We start from the raw sequence: 20308 nt of genomic DNA, 5'->3' as shown, positions 1-20308 counted from the left end.
GAAATGAATTCTATTTTGTTAATTTTCTTAAATTTGTTTATATATTGATTGGATGAGATTATAATACAGGAATATTATTATAATTTTATTGGATGTCAAATGTAATAATTATTTTTTAAAAATATATTATAACGTACTAAACCATGTATGTTATGATAGTCGATCACATATTATAACGTACAACAATATATATGTAATAATATATCACATATTATAACGTACAAAAACTTTTACGTTATAAAACCTTCCATCCTATTATAACATATAGATGAAAATTTGTCATAATAAACTGTGCATATTATGTCGTATTTCAACAACTACGTTATAATAACATATTATAACGTAAATTTCTGCTACGTTATAAAATGCGTAGACTTATTATATCGCCCAGAACTATGTCCCCAGTAACTACATTATAAAAGATCATTTTTGTACGTTATAAAATGTCATTTTTCCACTAGTGATTGTAGCTACAACGTGATTCATGATAGGTATGTTGCCATGTATTGTGATTTCTTATGTCGATAGATTTTTTATGGAGTGAGTTTTTGATGTTGTTTGCTGTTCAAAAGGGTTTGGAAAACAAAAACATTGCCCAACCTTCTCTAAACCCTATCCAACTGCTTTTCTTTGAATCTGTTGTGAAGTTCTTCCAATGGCGTTTTTGGTGGCCCTTGCTCGTTCTAGCACTGGCTTTCGTCATCTGCAAGTTCCTTCTCATTCTCATTCCTCCCAAGGTTCCTTCCATTGACGTCGACTCCTCCAATGTTACTCTCCTTTTTCACTCCCTATTGCACGTAATTTTGTTGCCACATTGAAAATGTTGTCAGAATAAACAATAAACATTTCAGTTTTCAGTTACATTCAGTTCATTTCATGTATATAAAAGTTGTAATCACATACTGTAAAGGTTAATGAAATTTCTTAGAAGATATTCAGTACCGTGAGTGCCTTCATTTGCTCTCTGTCTTATTCTTTGTTTTGCTCCAGTGTGTGGTGGCTCTGGCCATCTTTGGTGGAAGAAGGTGGAACCCTAGCAGAGTACTTCTCTCTGCTCTCTCTCTCTCTCTCTAAAACTCTCAACTTTTCTAATTTCTCTCTCTTGTCACGTGGTAGCATTGCTTTTAATCATCAGAGATATTTGGTTTGGTGTTTTCTCGCTTTTGCCCTTAAGTCTAATATGGTATCAAGAGCATAGGCTGTATTTCCTGGTGTGTGTGTGTGTGTGTGAAGTGGGTGTGTGATCTGTGACTGGAATTGTGTGTATCCAGAAGAGGAGAAAGAATGTTTCTTTGGGTGTGTGAAAAGAAACTACAAGAATCTAGCAAGAAACGATGACAGGAATTTGAGGAATACAAGGACCATTACTAGTGTTTGATGAGAAGCAGTTTGATGACTAGCGCATCAAGATGCAAGCCATCTTTGGATTCCAGGATGTTTCAAAAGTGATAGAAGACAGATTGCCTGAATTGAGTGGAAGGGCTTCTGAAGAAGAGAAGAAGAGTTACAAGATGCAAGTGAAACTGGACATCAAGGCAAGATTCTTGTTGTACCAATGTGTCAGCCCAAAGATCTTTAACAAGATCTCCAAGGCTGCTACTGCTAAGGAGGTATGGGACATCCTAGTGAAGACCTATGGTGATGGAGACAAGAACAAGAAGGTGAAATTGTAGGCACTGAGAAGATAATTTAGGATTCTAGTCATGGATGAGAGTGAAACCGTGGCAGAATATTTTGACAAGGTACAAGAATTGGTGAATAAAATGAGGGCGTGTAAAGATGGGATTTCTAATGAGTATATTGTTGACAAAATCCTTAGAACTCTAACATCCAGATTTGACAATGTTGTGGTGGCTATTGAGGAGACTCGAAAAATGGAGACCATGGAGATTGATGAGCTGTTGCACTCATTAGAAGCTCATGCGTATCGCATCAATGAGCGCAAGTAGTGCCAAGAACAGGCCCTACAGGCCATATATCAGTTTAAAGGGAAAAAGGGTTCAAGAAATGGAGTAAAGGTAGAAAGAAAGGTAAAGATTCACAGGAACAGCAAGGGGAAGATTCCAGTGAATCTGCTGTGAATCTGAGAAAGGAAGAAACCAGAAATTCGGAGGAGAATGGAAGTTTGACAAGAAGAAAGTCAAATGTTACAACTGTCAGAAATATGGTCATTATGCTAAGGAGTGTTGGAAGGGAGAAGGGGCGAAGAATAAGCTTAAGAAGAGGGCTAATCTGGCCTAGGAGGAAGATTCAGACTTTGAAGTAGTGATCTTGATGGCCAATACTGATGAAAATCAACCAGAAAATACTGTGTGGTATTTAGACTCTGGAAGTTTCACTCACATGACCGGGAGAAAGGATTGGTTTGTGAGAATGCATGGGGTTGAACATGGTAAAATTAGATTTGTAGACAACAGTAGCTTGGCTGCAGAGGGTTCTGGCAAGGTGGTTTTGAGAGGTGAAGATAGAAGAGAGGTGATAATTGAAGAGGTACGTAGGCTTGAAGACCAATTTCCTAAGCTTGGGGCAACTTTTGCATAAGGGTTACATGATGAAAATGGAGAACAATTGCCTCAGTGGTTTCAACCAGAATATGAAGATTATTGTGCATGCCCAGCTGTCACAGAACAAAACATTTAAGGTGGTGATGGAGGCAGTAAATCATCAGTGTTTTACTGCAATAAAGAGTAAGGAAGAATGGTTGTGGCACCTCAAATTTGGACACCTAAACTTTAAAGATATATCCCAGTTAAGCCAGAAGAGTATGGTAATTGGCTTACAAAAGGTGAACATCACAGAAACAGTGTGCAAGGAGTGCGTCCAATGCAAACAGACCAAGCGTGTTTTTAAAAAATTCTTACCTTAGAAATCTGTAGAGAAGCTTGGGGTGGTCTATTCAGATGTGTGTGGCCCTATACAAGTAGAAATACCTGGGGGCAGCAGGTATTTCTTATTGTTCATTGATGATTGGACCAGGAAATGTTGGGTCTACTTGTTGAAAAGAAAGGGGGAGGTGTTACAGATGTTTCAAAAGTTTAAAAATGTTGTTGAAAGGCAAAGTGAGAAGAAGCTGAAAGTCTTGAGAACAGATGAAGGAGGAGAGTATACCTCCACTGATTTCAAAGACTACTGTGAAAGAGAGGGAATAGTTCATGAAGTTACCCCTCCCTACACACCACAACACAATGGGGGTAGCAGAGAGGAAGAACAAAACCATATTGAATATGGTTAGGTGCATGCTGAAGAGTAAAGGGCTGCCTAGTTTCCTATGGGGTGAGGCTATGCTGACAGCCACCTACATTTTGAATTTGTCTCCAACAAAGAGACTGAATGGTATTACACCCGAGGAGGCCTGGACAGGAGTGAAACCAGATGTCAAACATCTAAAGATGTTTTGTTCTTTGTGCTACATACATGTACCTGATCAGTTGAGGAAGAAGCTGGATGATAAAGGGGTTTCATTGATTCTAGTACGCTATAATGCTCCTGTGTGCGGTGACTTTGGCCATCTCTAGTGGAAGAAGGTGGAACCCTAGCAGAGTACTTCTCTCTGCTCTCTCTCTCTCTAAAACTCTCAAAGTTTATAATTTCTCTCTCTTGTCACGTGATAGCATTTCTTTCTCGTTTTTGCCCTTAAGTCTAATAAATGTGATGTTAATTTATTTTTATTATTATTACTGTGTTGGACGATGGGAATCAAACACAAGAGAACGGCTTCATATATGAGTGTTTATGCATCTGTAATTTTATTTCTTCAAATGCTGGGTGGTCTCATATGGTTTGTTTTATACGGAGTCTGGAAGCTGAATCAGAACGCTCCAACGAGCCCTCGAGCCCCTCGATAGGTAAGTGTTGAAAGGTATCTATGAAAACGTTGTTGTCTTGATCGATCGAACTGTCCATTCATATTATGAACAGAGGAGGTAATTGTTTTGTTTTTTGGCAACTAGACAATAAGTAGGATAGGGTCTTGAAGGTTTACAATTTATTTTTAACTTTTTTATTTCGAAATAGTGAGGTAGTGGATATTGTCATTACAAGTTGTTACTACGGACTTGCAGACAATCGATCGGTATTGGTCTATCAGCTCCTCAATCGGTCGGTCTCGGAAAGCCTCTTAGTCGTTCGGTCTCGATAGTTGTTGGGCAGATTTAATACACAAATAAATGTAGTAACGACTATCGTTAGACAATTAAGGTTTGCATTAATGACCATTAAGAGGTAAATTAATTGGTCAGAATCTTTAAACTCTATAAATAAGAGTATAGGCTTGAGGTACAAGGACATTCAACTCATACTCCACTATGCCTTATTTACCTCCTATGAGGACTTCAATATTTAATTGTAACAAACAGTTCATAAAATGACCCCTAACTTGAGCGTTGGAGTGTCTTTTGCAGGTACCTCCCCTCTGTTACAAAGAGGGTGACTGAGCGGTCAAGACTGAAGTTCACCGAGCGGCCAATATTGAAGGTGACCGATTGGTCCAAACTGGAAGCAGACAAGCGGAGCGCACCAGTCGAAGGTTAGTGTCTCGGTCTCACAAAATCCCTACTGAAACATTTTGGCGCCCACCGTGGGGCCGAGAGCAAGCTGAAGACACCCAATGGTGACCACAAGAAATATGGAAGAGCAGAGCACCAAAGATTTAATTAGAGAGTTGCAAGCCCAGATTGAGGCACATGCGCAGACTATACAAGCGTAGGCGCATGCACAGCAAGAGATGCAGCAGAGGCATGCGGAGGAGATGAGAGCGCTAAGGGCCGCACGAGGCCCTCCCGAGCGGTCTGCCTCAAATCGAGAGAATGCTAATGAGGCAAGCCATAATCACGCCAACTCGAACGGTCGGGCTAGAAGGGAACCAACACCCCTGCAAACCGTTCAGCCTACCAGTTTATTTCCCTTCATAACGACCATCATGCAAACCCCAATGCCAAAGAAGACTCCCCCCATATTGGATAAGTATGATGGTTCAGCTGATCCGGATAATCACCTAAGGACGTTCGGTAATGCAATGACATTCTATATAAACAACGACCCGATCATGTGTAGAGTCTTCTCATTACCACTTAAGGAAGAGGCATTGGAATGGTATAAAACTCTTCCTCCCAACATAGTGGATTGCTTCGCTACTATGGAAAACCTCTTTAGGAGACAATACGCATCTAATCGGAAATAGGAGATAACACCGGCAGAATTGGTAAATACTAAGCAGGAGAAAGGAGAAACTTTGAAGGCTTTTATGAAAAGGTATACTAAAATCGCACGACGGGTTAGAGAGATCGATCAATCTTTTATTATCAACGATTTGCCTTCATGTATGAGATCAGGATATTTTACAGAAAAATTGTATGCACGACCGCCAAAAACTATGGAGGAGCTCCAAGAGAGAGCAGCTGAGTTCATCCGTATGGAGGAAATGCGATTGTCACAAAGGAAACGGCAACAAGAGGCTGATGTAGGCGAAAGTAGAAAGGACAGAAAATGATCGTTCGATAGTAACGATAAGAGTAGGGAGCTTCCCCGAACATTCAAGTTTCAGCATTATACAACCTTAATGCACCTAGGGTAAAAGTTCTCGAAGAAGCCCTTAGCGCAGAACTTCTCACACCTTGAAGGAAACCATCTCCAAGAAATGCAGATGAAAGAAAGAGTTGTCGGTACCATCAAAATCATGGACATACTACAAAAGATTGCATCACGTTAAAAAATGAAATAGAAAATCTTATTCGGGCGGGACATCTCCATAGGTATATAAAGGAAGCAAGATACAACCTCCTTAGGGAAGGATATTCGCGAAGAGGCCCCGAACGGGCAAATAGGAAAGACGAGCGAGGGCGGGGCTATAGTCGTAGTCCCAGTCGTCATCGGGAACGATCGGTTCGTGGATTTATCAACTGAGGAGAAACATCCAAAACTCTATTAATGTCATGTTTAAATTCAGTTTCATTCGATTTAGACTTTTGTTATTGTCTTACGCTTTCATTATGGAATAAATAAGGCCAAGTAATTGATGCCTAGTCAATCGTTCCCAAACGTTGCTAAAGAAGTTCATATCCAACGAAAAAGTCTCTCAAGAAGAGTCTGAAGAAAAAGACCGAGCGGTAAATTCCGCTCGGCCGAGAGGTAAATCCCTATCGTCAAAGTTGAAGTTAAAGACCAAGAGGTAAAGCCCTCTTGGCCGAGAGGTAAAGCCCTCTCGTCTAGACTGAAGAAAAAGACCGAGCGGTAAATCCCGCTCGACCGAGAGGTAAACCCCTCTTGTCAAAGTTGAAGATAAAGACCAAGAGGTAAAGCCCTCTTGGCCGAGAGGTAAAGCCCTCTCGTCAAAGTTGAAGATAAAGACCAAGAGGTAAAGCCCTCTTGGCCGAGAGGTAAAGCTCTCTCGTCCAGATTGAAGAAAAAGACCGAGCAGTAAATCCCGCTCGGCCCTCTTGGCCGAGAGGTAAAGCCCTCTCGTCCAGATTGAAGAAAAAGAGCGAGCAGTAAATCTCGCTCGACCCTATTGGCCGAGAGATAAATCCCTCTTGACCATTAGAGTTGATGTGAGACCGAGAGGAAAATCCCTCCCAACCGAACGATTTTCACTCTCATCAACTGGGAAGCTCTGATAACAAGGACTGTCAAATATGCAGCCAGATTCAATACATGAAACCGTTCGACCTAAAAAGGATATAACGACTTGAAGCACACGGAGAACAAATTGCTCAATATAACGAGAACAACCTTCCTGAAACTCAAAAGTCCTATAGTTAACCGTTCAGTTAAAGCCGAACGATTAACTCGGACTTGGGGGGCTTATGTTACTACGGACTTGTAGGCAACCGATCGGTATTGGTCTATCGACAGCTGTTGGGCAGATTTAATACATAAATAAATGTGGTAACGGCTACTGTTAGACAATTAAAGTTTGCATTAATGACCATTAAGAGGTAAATTAATTTGTCATAATCCTTTAAACTCTATGAATAAGAGTTTAGGCTTGAGGTAGAGGGACATTCAACTCATACTCTAGTACGCCTTATCTACATCCTATGAGGAATTCAATATTTAACTGTAACAAACAGTTCATAAAGCGACCCCTAACTTGAGCGTTGGAGTGTCTTTTGCAGGTCCCTCCCCTCTGTTACAAAGAGGGTGACTGAGCGGTCAAGACTGAAGTTCATCGAGCGACCAATATTGAAGGTGACCGATTGGTCCAAACTGGAAGCAGACAAGCAGAGCACACCAGTCGAATGTTAGTGTCTCGGTCTCACAAAATCCCTACCGAAACACAAGTTTTCTAAATATTTACAATTTAGATTTAGTCTATTTTAAAAAAATTCAACTAAGACTAAAGATTATTATCTTTTTTTAGCTTTTAGTTTTCCTAATTTCAAAACGTATCACTTTTAATCTTTTAAATCATATTGATGATGCATCATATAGTTATAAGTTAAGAGAGATAAATGTAAAAAAGTTTGAACTTTGTTTTTGCATTGAGTTTACGTGGAAAACTTTTGAGTCTCCTATTCATACATGATGCATAAATTCAGTAGAGGGCGAAAATTAACTCTTACGTGGTAAACTTTGAGTCTCCTATTCATACATTATGCATAAATTTACTAGTACAGGGAAGTATATAATTACGCTATGATTATCGAATAGTAGTATATTCAGGCATAATCAAAAGTGAGGTATAGATTACGGTTGAATATTTTAGTGAAAACTTAAAAAAGGAAAAGATATTTATAGTTTAAAAACTTTTTTAAATAAATATCAATTCTATTAATGCTCTTTAATTAATTAAATATGTATAGATAAATTTATGAATTATTTCGTCAAATATAAATTATTTTGATTTTGTTAATTTACACGATTTTCTTACCGACTGCTTTGTATATTAAGTTAACATCAAATTACCTACCAATTATAAATTTAACTTTAAAATTTACAACAAATTTATTTATGAGCTTAAGACTTGTAGAAAACATACCTGCATATCTAAAATTTTGAAAAAAGGATATTGTACATTTTGAACAAAATATTTTATATGAAAAATTTCTACAAATTTCTTTGACAAATAATTATGTAGGAGATTATTGCAAATTTAAAAGTTCTGTCTAATTTATTGTCCATGGACAATGGACAAATTATTTGTTGACTAAAATTCCAAAAAAATCCACAGAAATCTTGTTGTTTTTGCAATTTTTTTAATATATAAAATTCTCAGTAAAATTTCCATAAAATTCTACTAGCGTTATAACTTTATTTGTTATTATTTTTATAAAAAATCGAAAATACACGGTTGTAGTTCTTATAACGTACGTAAATTTTAATTGTTGTTTGTATAAATTTTCAAAATTGATTCTTCCTAAATTTCAAATTGATATTGTCAGTCCTTAATATTTTATTTTAAAAGTAAATAAGGGTATACTTTATTTCATAGATCAATATTTTAGGTATCAGCATGAGAGTGTTATTTGGAATGACAATTTGATTTGATTTTTAGGATATATGCAAGTAATCTTGTACCATATTTGACAAGTCATTATTATTGTGTGGAAATTAGAATTACAATAATAATAATTTTACACGGTTTTGGTTTTTAAAATTCAATTCACACGGTTTTTATTTTTAAAATTCATTTGACACTGTGGAGCTCATTTTTGCTGAATTTTCATACATATGCATAATTTTAAGATTTAATAACACCTAGCACTCAAATGAGTATATTTGCGAGTTGGCATGTTAAGGTTAGAAATACGAAGAAGTCATTCAACTCCACATATTTTCCACTTTGACTGGTCCAAGTCATTCACTAACAAACAATCATCTCTTCCTCTGCTTTCCAACCACAGTACTAGTACAAATCATGATATAGTACTAAGCCACACAACTACACTCGTTAGACGCAAACCATGATGTTCCTCCCTTTCACCGCCTCCTTCATACTACTCTTCCTTCTTCTACACTTCTCTATACACCTCAAAGCCTATACCCCAGTGGAAATTTTCACCATCAATTGCGGCACCACCGGAAACTCCTCCGACGGTCAAAGAACCTGGACCGGCGACATCGACACAAAGTACTTATCTTCCCAAGACTCCACCGTTTCAGACAAGGCCTCAACACAATCTCCTTCAACCAATCAAGTCCCCTTCTCCACTGCACGATTGTCCCGTTCCCAATTCAATTACTCCTTCCCTGTCTCCCCAGGTACCAAATTCCTTCGCCTCTTCTTCTACCCTACAGACTACCCTTCATTTCCCCGCACCCACGCATCCTTCTCCGTTCAATCCAACCGATTTACTCTCCTTAACGATTTCAACGCCTCTCTTAACGCCGACGCTCAAGCCACGGACACTATCTTCAAGGAATACGTCGTCAACGTCAACGACGGTGAGAGGCTTATCCTCACCTTCACTCCCTCCCATCCAAACTCTTACGCTTTCATCAATGGAATCGAGGTACATTCCATGCCAACCGACTTATATTACACACCAGCAAATGAGACAGGCTTCACGTTCATCGAACGTAACACGCTGTACAGCGTTGGAACGAGCTTTGCTCTTCAGACCGAGTATAGAATCAAAGCCGGAGGACAAGAAATCTCGCCATATAACGACAGCGGTTTGTTCAGGGATTGGGCTGCCGAAGAACCTTACTTTATCAAACACAATCCAAAGAATGATGATCTACCAGCTGACATGGATGGGAAAATGAACATAACCGTGAATCCCGATTACTTGGCACCAAAGGAACTGTTCAGAACAGCGCGTAGCATGGGCACAAACGCCACTCTGAACAGAATGAGCAACCTCACTTGGGAGTTCCCCGTTGATTATGGCTTCACTTACGTTCTCAGGCTCCACTTTTGCGACCTTGATCCCAATATTACTGCCATCGGTGACAGGCGATTCTCCATTTACATTGCGAGTCAGTTGGCTGATGGGCATGCAGATGTAATGGTTTGGAGTCAGAAACAAAAAGGTTTAGCTGTGATAAAAAACTATGCCGTTTTTATTCCCAAGAATAGTGCTCAGAAAAAGTTTAATCTCTCGCTTCAAATGCACCCTTACGAATCCAGTGTGGATTCGAGATACCCAGATGCCTTCCTGAACGGTTTAGAGATCTTCAAAATCAGTGATTCGAACAACCTAGCCGGACCCAACCCGGACCCGGTTCAGACTCCACAGAACAACGTTCCCGGCCAAAACGGAAGGACCAGCAGAGGAAGCGCAACTATTTTTGGCGCCATAGCAGGGGTGGTGTCAGGCATCGTTTTGATCTCGCTAATTGTTTCCCTTGTCGTGTTTTTCAGACGCAAGAGAATCCCAAAGCCAAAAAATTACAACAAGTCAAATTCTTCTGCGACTTCCAAGTGGGGTCCACTGTCCTTCATAACGACCAAGTCAACCACCACGAATTCCTCTCTACCGTCCGATCTCTGTCGCCACTTCTCCCTGACGGAGATCAAAGTCGCCACCAACAACTTCGACGACATCTTCATCGTCGGCGTCGGGGGATTCGGTCACGTGTACAAGGGTTACATCGACGGCGGTTTCACCCCGGTAGCAGTCAAGCGCCTGAAACCGGGTTCGCAGCAGGGTGCGCACGAATTCTTGAACGAGATCGAGATGCTATCGCAGCTCCGCCATCTTCATCTGGTCTCCCTAATCGGATACTGCAACGAGATGAACGAGATGATACTGGTCTACGACTTCATGGCGCGCGGCACCCTACGCGACCATCTCTACAACACGGACAACCCCGCTATCTTGTGGAAGCAGCGCTTGCGGATCTGTATCGGCGCGGCGCGAGGGCTGCACTATCTCCACACAGGCGGGAAGCACACGATCATCCACCGCGACGTGAAAACAACGAACATCTTGTTAGATGATAAGTGGGTGGCGAAGGTTTCGGACTTCGGGCTTTCAAGAATCGGGCCAACAGGCACGGACAAGTCCCACGTGAGTACCCATGTGAAGGGAAGCTTTGGCTACATAGATCCCGAGTACTACAAACGATTTCGTCTAACGGAAAAGTCTGATGTTTACTCTTTCGGGGTTGTGCTGTTTGAGATACTGTGTGGTCGTCCAGCTTTGATTCACAGTGCAGAGACGCAGCAGGTATCGCTTTCTAACTGGGTGAGACATTGTGACCAAAATGGGACCATACCAGAGATTGTGGACCCCACGTTGAAGAAGAAGATTGCACCGGAGTGCCTGAAAACGTTTTGTCAGATTGGAATGAGTTGTTTGTTGGAAGATGGGACGAAGAGGCCTTCCATGAAGGACGTGGTTGCGATGTTGGAGTTTACGCTGCGGCTACAAGAAAGTGCAGAGCAACACTCGTCTGAAAAAGGAGAGGAAATTAGTGCGGATAGCTTTTCTACTACTGACATGTATGTCACTACTACGACTACCACCAGTGAAGATAATAACTATAGTAATAATACGGTGTCGTCTTGGACTCCTTTCTCCGAAATTATGGATCCAAAGCCGCGTTGACCAATCCAGTTAACGCAGACCTCTCCAAATGCTGGCATAATAAAACCAAAAAGATCGTGGGACCTCTGTACAACAGTAAGACTTTAGCATTTTTGTCTCCCCATTCATAGATTTAACAAGTTGTATATGAAAGAAAATTAAATTAAGTTTTGTATACTTATCCAAATATTTAATAATACAACTCCTTTTGTTAAGATGTATTGTTTATGATGTAAATTAAATAATTGTTAAGATTTGCAAGATTAAATATATGGAAAAATATTTAATATATGAGAATTACTGTAAGAACCTAGTTAAACGTATCCTAGTCAGCTACCTATATCAGCAAAATTTTTCCCCGACCCCACCTCTCAAACCCATTAATTTTCCAGACATCATGCACTGAAACATTTAAAAACCCACTTAGAAATCCTTGCACCAAAAACCCCACCTGTTAAGCCATAATCATTACCCCAAACCCTGTCCAGTTGCATTTAAAACCCATTTACATACTCTGTGCAACTCACGCCAAGTGTCACCAGGAAAGAATTGAAGTCAGTAATGGGGTGCAGGTGTCGACAGGAGAGACGCACGTTTGTGTGGACGTGGGGAGAACAAAATGGATTTTTTGAAAAACCCTCCCACTCTCCTGCATGCATCTTCTTCCCTCCAAACTCAGACTCCATTTTCTCCACCTTCTCTCTAGAAAACTCTATCTTCTCTCTACTGTAACTCACACCTTTCATCTCCGTTCAACATTTAGAACTGTAGGAACGTTCCCTGCGTCGTGAGCTTTCACTGGAATTGAACACTTTAAAGTTCTGAAACCGGTAAGTTCATCTTCCTTCTACTGTTCATTCTAGTGGACATGAACACCCCGCGTTGAATTGATGAGTTTCTAAGTTAAATACTGAACCCGTTTCCATCTATCTTTGATGTTGATTCGTAGAGTAGTGAGCGTTGCGGGTAGAAGGAATTTATAATTTACAAGTCAAGTCGCACACTGTAGGACGTCCGTTCACCTTAGAGGTAAGGGAAGCTTATTAAATTTAATTCCTATGTTTGCACTGTACTGCATGCACGTGCTGTGAATTGTATAAAGTATGATTTATGATATTGAATTTTGGTATATGAATATGATCATGAACTGATGTATGTAAATGATGAAATGTACTATGGTATGGTTAAACTGAAATATGAGATGTGTGATGAGATGAATGTATGAAAGTATATGCTGAGAAATGTAATTACTGTAAATGAAACTTTGAATATAAATTTTCATATGATATTGAACGTTCGTCATCAAACGGTCTTTGACCGTTCGATGTTGTTGTCAGATTCAATTGAAAAGGAATCATTTCATTTGGAAAGAATTCGATTTGAGGACAAACGCCCTCTTATATTAGTCTTACGTTTGAGCGATCGGCCGAACGTAACTATCCTGAGTACTTTGTGAGAAGTGAGAAGCTTATAAATATATATTTGGACTCTTAGCCATTTTGAAATCAAATTTCACCATCGTATAGTACCCTTACTACTTTTCTTTATTATGAACTTAAATCAGCGAAGGGTCTCGACCCACAGCGTACGTCCTAAGTGGCGCTCGGTCTTATACCGAACGCTCGTTCTTTCCGTAATTACCAAATGAGTAGAAATAACGTTCGTCCAAAACTTAAATAGCGTTCGTCCAAGATTCAGTAGCGTTCGTCCAGAACTTGAATAAATACGTATTACCGCGTTCGGTCATTTACTGGCAGTCGGTTCTTCCTAAACGAATTGATTTCGGTAAAGTTCTTATTTCTTCTCTTGGTGGTCACATTCTTTTGGATTCGGCCTCGAGTTCTCATACTTAAGTTATTCTAAGTATTATCCAGATCGTACGAGAGTCAGTTCATTTAACTGATTCAAGTGGAAATGAAGTTTCGTCAAATAACCTGTGTTGGTTTCATTCTACTCGTGAACGAGTCTTTCTTGGTCTTACGTTAACGTTCATCCTCGATTACAAAGAAGGCTGAACGCTCGTCCTGTTATGGAAATAGAACGAAAGATGAAAACAACATTAAGATGATGTATTATAATGTGTGAACAGTATAAGAAATGAAATTATGGTTATGGAGTTTGAATGAGCGTTCCAGGGAGGAACGACTCTGGGATGAAAGTTGAGATTTGTAAAGTATGAATGTGGTAAGCTTAGCTGGCGGTTTATCCTGATATTTCGTGAGTGCTCGTTCTCAAGTAGAGAGGAGTAAGTCATGTGTGGGAATGGCAGGAGGTCTTAGTCCATAACTGTAACTTGGACAGAACGGACTAACCTCAGGTGGCAGCTGATGAGAATTCCAGCTATTCCACCTGGGTGCACGAACGTCGTAGCTACACAGAATTCATACAGTCCGGACGGTCAGTCTAGTATCAGGAAATTGATTGAGTTAATGAATGAACTGAAGTATATGTTGTGCATTATTTGATATGTTTGATATGTTATGAAATGTATGTTTTACTTGAATTAAATTCAATAAGCTTACCCTTCGTTTCCATTGTGTTGTCTGTACCTGTACGTCCGTCTTGTCCTTGCAATGATCATCCGTGTGGACGTGAGCAGAGGGAGATGCGTCTCTGGAAGAAACGCTTGAATAAGGAATTCTGACAGAAGAGAACTTAGTGGAGATTGAAGTGAAGGCCGAACAGTAGGACGTTCGGTTATATGTTAGTTTAGTTAGGATAGCGGGCCGTTTCAGAGCGAGCGCCCTTTTTGCTTTATGTTAAATACTTGAACGTTCGATATTTATTTTTGTAAACCGTTCGTTCTTATTATTTAGTGAACGCTCGTAAAATTATGTAACTAGGTAAGGCCGTTTGGCCACTTGCGAGTTTTACCTCTTTAATTGTAAGACTGTTTTGTTATATTAATACATGTAAATATTCTATTATATAGTTGCTGACTGTATAATTCTGGGATGTTACAATTACAAATAGTATTAATAGTTAAATTATTATTACCAACTAAAATAAGTTAATAATATTTCGTTACAAATAATAATTTAGTCTATTTACATTATAAATAACTCAACAAAATATCTAAAAGAGTTTAACTATAATTATTTTGTATTTTTATGCATCTTGATTAAAAGAAAAATCTTACAAGTTTATATAAAAATATCTTTCATGTTGTCAGTTAGACATTAAATAAGGGACTCGCGGTTAACAATCATTTGATAAAGGTGTCCATACACACGTCCTATTGAGTTGTGTAACTCAAATAATTAGCACAAAATCGTTTATAAAGTGTCTTTTCAAATATGTCGAACACTTGTTGACAATAAATTGAGCTATGAACAAGCACACAATTATGGAAACACTTTATTTACTTGTTCAGAATTATGATGGTTATTGTTCAATAGATTATCCTTGTATAAATAAAAATAACATGTAATATAAAAAGAAAAGGAAGAAGATTGAATACATATTATATTTTTATATTGATTTATACAATGAGACATCTCTAATTCTCAATCAACTGAATTAATTCAAATAAACCAATTAATACTATAAACTACGCTTGAATGTTCTTTGGATGGTAGTCACTTTTGTTTGATAATGTTAATCATCAACAACATTATTAGTTATTTATATTAATAAAACCAACTTCTTTTTAGTTTTTAATTCATTTAGTTTTCATTTTAATATTTTTTTAAGTACTTAGATATTGGATACTTTTATCTAATTATATTACTAATTTCCATTAATTTTTGTCAAAATAACTAAAAAGAAATTATTTCGGTTAAACGAAAAAAGATTAAAATCTAAGAAAGTGTTAATAAAAAGTCAACATTGGAATTTTTAAAGGATCTCTCGAATTGGGTGTCACTTGAATCATGTACAACACTGCAAAGGTATAAAGAAACATTTGTTAATGAGGTTGACACCACCATCATGGGTTTGACATCATCTTCGAGTGGTAAGTTACGTTGAGCGTCACTTGACTTATACTGAGCCTCACTTCCTAGTGGTGAAAGCCATTTAGCATCATTTCACATATGTTGAGTGCTACTTGGACAAAGAATTCATTCAATGCTTCTTAGTTCACATTCCCATAATAGTGTTTGGTGTTAGGCACTACTTTTTTTTATGTGAAATTTTGGCTTATTTCTCCTTGTTTTTTTTGTTGGGTGCTAAAAAGTGTAGAATGCGTTTTGGAGTTTTTTTGAGCTACTAGGGATTTCCTTAGAGACCTTCATTCTCCTCCTTTGATCTTTATCCACATCCATTTTTCATCTTCTCTTTTTGAGCTCTTTATGACCATGAAGAGTTAAGTCCATTTTGTTGGGATTAAATGTAAGCAACTAAACTCTCATATAATTTGTATTATTTATATTTATATGTCTTTCCATTCAGTGTCAGTATTTTGTTTTTATGCTCATTGTTTATTGTGGTTTGATCACTTATAACTTTTGTTTCAGTAGGGATGTGGAGACCAAGATACGAACCTAACAACCTTACTCTCTTCCTTCTCTGTGCTGCTTTCACTATGTTGTCTTTCTCTCTTCTCCAAGTCTCTGAGTAAGGTGGGCTGGGTACCTGCAAAGGCACTCCGACGCTCAAGTCAATAGGGGTGTTGTTAGAACAACCAAATCTTTCTTAATTTTCTCTTAGGGGAAAAACGTACCTTTTTTCTGGTGTGCTTTGTATATTTAAATTAACATAATAAACCGTTTACCTGAAAATCCGGTCGGTTACTGAAATTGACTATTTAGAAGTTGTAACCGTCATATCGTGTGCTGATACCGAGTCAATTACTTCCGTGATATATGACCGTGATTCACGGCGCTGTGTAGCCAAGATGTGTAACTGCTTATCTGTAACCGCTAGATCACGATGTCGCATACTGTATGTCGATCATCATTCGTGTCGACCTAAGTGGACGACGTGTCGCACATATGCTTCATGTCGGTTGTCGAGCCTCAACTGGTTGACAACGCCACATGGTCGTATGTTATTACAGTCGGTTATCTAGTGGTCGACCACGCTATGTGGTCGAATGTCATTACGGGCATGAGAATGTCCTGCAGTGGTTTAATTGTCGTCGGGTTATTGGTCGACAGTTGGAGGATTAGGTATCCTATAGTACAACTTTATATTTAGTTATTGAAAATTATTTTTTATAATTAAGAATTGAAGCAAAATACCTAATGAAGCTTGTGTCTAGGAATAAAGCACTATAAAAATACATGGAATTACCGACGGAACTTTATTGACAGAATCATTTTCGTCGGTAAAGAATGCATTACCGACGGATTTTATCGACGGATGTAAAAAAGTGATTACCGACGAATTTTGACCTTCGATTATCGACAAACAAAATCCGTCGGTAAAGCCTTCGGTAATTACCAACGAACAAAATCTGTCGGTAAAGCCTTCAATAAAAAGAGCGGCAAAATTCCCGCCCATTTTTCCTCTCTCACTGCGCGAACAAGACTACATTTTCATCTCTCACAAATCGTCATTTCTTCTTTCAAGAGCATTTCTCACCTTCTCTGCAACCATTTTTCACTCTCGTGCAACCATCTACCCATACTGTCACCGCTGCCGTTGTAGAGCACCACCGTTGGCGTTAGAGCGTCACCACTGCCATAGGAGAACTCCACCACTGTCGTGAGAGAACCACGCGGAACGTCACTGTTGTCGTTGGAGAGCGCCACCGTTGCCTTTGGAGAGCGCCACTGTTGTCGTTAGAGAGAGTCACCGCTGCCATGGGAGAGCGTCGTCACTGCTGCCATGGATGCTCAAAACCTAATTGAGGATTTTTCCTAATTTTAGGGTTTATAAAACAATTGGACAACCTAAGTTTAGTCTTTGATTTTAGTTTTGGAATTAATTAGATTGTTGTTTTGGTTTAGGAATGAAGAAAGTTTGATAAAAAAATTAAAATTTGAGGAAACAGACGAAGGGAAAAGAGGAAGAAGATGAACCAGATCGAGATATTTACCGATGGACTTATCGACGGTTTTTTCCTTCGGTAATTACCGACGGATTTTTTTAGCCATTACCGACGGATTTGTCCTTCGATAATTATCGACGACCATAAAAAGCCATCGGTAAAGGTTACCGACAACGTTATTACCGACAGAGTTAGGCCTGTCGGTAATCCGTCAGAAAAATACTATTATCGACGGATTTTTGACGTTTCCGACGGATTTTGATCGTCGATAATAAATGTTTTTTTTGTAGTGAAGTTTGACTCATTAGTTGTCTTAAATCCTTTTTGTGAAAGTAAATGAAACATAGGGAAACTCTAGAAATATGGGAGGGTGGGGTGGGGGTGGAATGTTGAATAGATATTCAAACTTTTTTGCAAGTAATTGTTTTTGTAGTGGTTAGACAGTTTGCATAAGTGTTAAACACTTAAGTTTTTCAAAAAGCGTTTAGGAAAACTTTTGAAAACAAAAAGGAATAAGGCAAGCTTATTTTTATATTAGTTCACTTCAAAATGAGGTGCGTTAAGTTCTACCTTACAAATGCGATCAGAAGTCATCATTGCTGCAAGCACCTTGGCAACCTCTGGAAGTTATGGGTTTCGCAAATACCGTCTGAGTTATGTAAACAAAGTTTTGATCCTTCAGGATTGAGTTGTTGATGTGCTATAAGTCCTTAATATTGTTGTATTAAAGCTGACATAATCACAAACAAAATTTCCTGAGATGTGTAGACTCACTGTCCTTAAGGACTTATCCGCGGTATATTGCGCAAATCCCTAGGATACAACAGGAACTTCTCAGAATGAAGATCTCAAAACTAGCAAGGATCTCTAAAAAGAGTATAAAATAAATCCAGAATATTAGAAGTGGAAAAGAAGAAAGAAGAAGGAGAGAAGAGTGCTATTGGTGTGTTTTGGAGTGTGTTTTGGAATGGAGGAAGAGTTCTCTATTTATAGAACTAGAGAAAAATAAAATCAATAAAAGACAATAAAAATCATTAAATATTTTACCGTTGAATCACTTAATAAAATGAATTTAAACGTTATTAACAATTAAAGTTTTGACCGTTGCAATCTAACGTTTTCTTTTGCAATAATCTAACATTATTATAACGAAGTTCAGTCGTATGAGCCTATATTACGATGAAATATTTAGGATATGTTCCTGCGTTAACGCCCGATGAGGTTTGTGAGCCTATGCTGATAAGGAACTGATAGTTTGATGCATGGTTTTAGTATCTAGTTTAAGTAACCATTGTTTTAAGATGCATACTTTAGGAGTAGTTATAAGGGTATGATGATAAAATAATCACATCAGAAATATGCTAGTCGTGCTGAAATTGAGATGACATTAGCTTCTATCTAAACTTGTATGTTAAAAGTTTCAATTTTGGATTTGCACAGTTGTCTATGTGGAAATCAAATTCAACGGAATTCCATTTAAGGTGTATGTTTATTCATCTTAAAGATGAAAATTCCTTTTTGCCGACCTTTTGTTTTTCCATCTGTGTATTAATTTTCCTTCATATGAATATTTGTTAAGCCTGTGCCTAGTTTTAAGGATTGATTATTTGTTTCACAATAACAAGTTATTACAAAGTGTTTTATAAAATATTGGTTTTTCAATTTAATTAGATTTATGAGTAAAAGAATGGCAAGAATTAACTATAAGTATGATGTATGTATGAATAGGTAAGGGAGCAAATAGAGAAAGTACGTAAGACACCGAAGACGAGCTTCAAGCAAAGAGTTGAAATGGATGATTTTTTTTAAAGTTTACTGTTTAGTTTAGTGATTATATCATAGGATTATTTCTTAAGTTAATGGATGATTTATAAATTACAAGTTGAAAGTTGAAAGGAATCTTACATGGTACATAAAGAGTGAGCATTTGTGATGATTAATGATTCTGAAAAGGTAGCAGTGTCGAATAATATGCCATGGAGGATAAGGAAGCCTGGAAGCCGAATCAGAAGGCCCTCGATAGGAAAATGTTGAAAGGTATCTACGAAAACGTTGCTGTCTGATCGATCGAACTGGCCTGTCCCTTCATATTATGAACGGAGGATAGGGTCTTGAAGGTTTACAATTTATTTTTCACTTTTTTATTTCGAAATAGTGAGGTAGTGGATATTGTCATTACAATTTTTCTAAATATTTACAATTTAGATTTAGTCTATTTTCAAAAAATTCAACTAACACTAAATATTATTATCTTTTTTTAGCTTTTAGGTTTCCTAATTTCAAAACGTCTCACTTTTAATCTTTTAAATGATATTCATGATGCATCATAAAGTCATAAGTTAAGAGAGATAAATGTAAAAAAGTTTGAACTTTGTTTTTGCTTTGAGTTTACGTGGAAAACTTTTGAGTCTTCTATTCATACGTGATGCATAAATTCAGGTATATAATTACGCTATGATTATCGAATAGTAGTATATTCAGGCATAATAAAAAGTGAGGTATAGATTACGGTTGAATATTTTAGTGAAAAATTTGAAAAAGGAAAAGATATTTATAGTTTAAAAACTTTTTTAAATAAATATCAATTCTATTAAGGTTTTAATTAATTAAATATGTATAGATAAATTTACGAATTATTTCGTCAAATATAAATTGTTACTATCGGCTTATAACCAACCGAACGGTAAAGGTGCAGAAGAGTCGACCGATCGATGATGCCTCTCGGGTCAATGAACCGATCGGTAAAAAGAGCCGTTAAGATAATCAATAGTAATAACTGTCGGGGTGTTAATGAAAATAAATGTCATTTATTGACAATTAATATTGTCATTCATTGGTGATTAATGAGTCAGACCTAACGGTAAGCTCATTATAATTTATAAATATATTTCTGGCAAAGGAG

General features: G+C 38.0%; 1 pseudogene; it reads left to right on the top strand.

The window, feature by feature from the left end:
- The first annotated feature begins 8591 nt into the window (after positions 1–8591).
- Positions 8592–11725, top strand: LOC124828886 (receptor-like protein kinase FERONIA pseudogene; annotated as a pseudogene).
- The last annotated feature ends 8583 nt before the right edge of the window (positions 11726–20308 follow it).

This window comes from Vigna umbellata, chromosome 4, assembly GCF_029865625.1.
Source record: "Vigna umbellata cultivar VRB3 chromosome 4, Vumbellata_1.0, whole genome shotgun sequence".
Classification (NCBI taxonomy): Eukaryota; Viridiplantae; Streptophyta; class Magnoliopsida; order Fabales; family Fabaceae; genus Vigna; species Vigna umbellata.
Note: the sequence above shows the minus strand (reverse complement) of the source record. Positions and strands in the feature narration are given on the sequence as shown.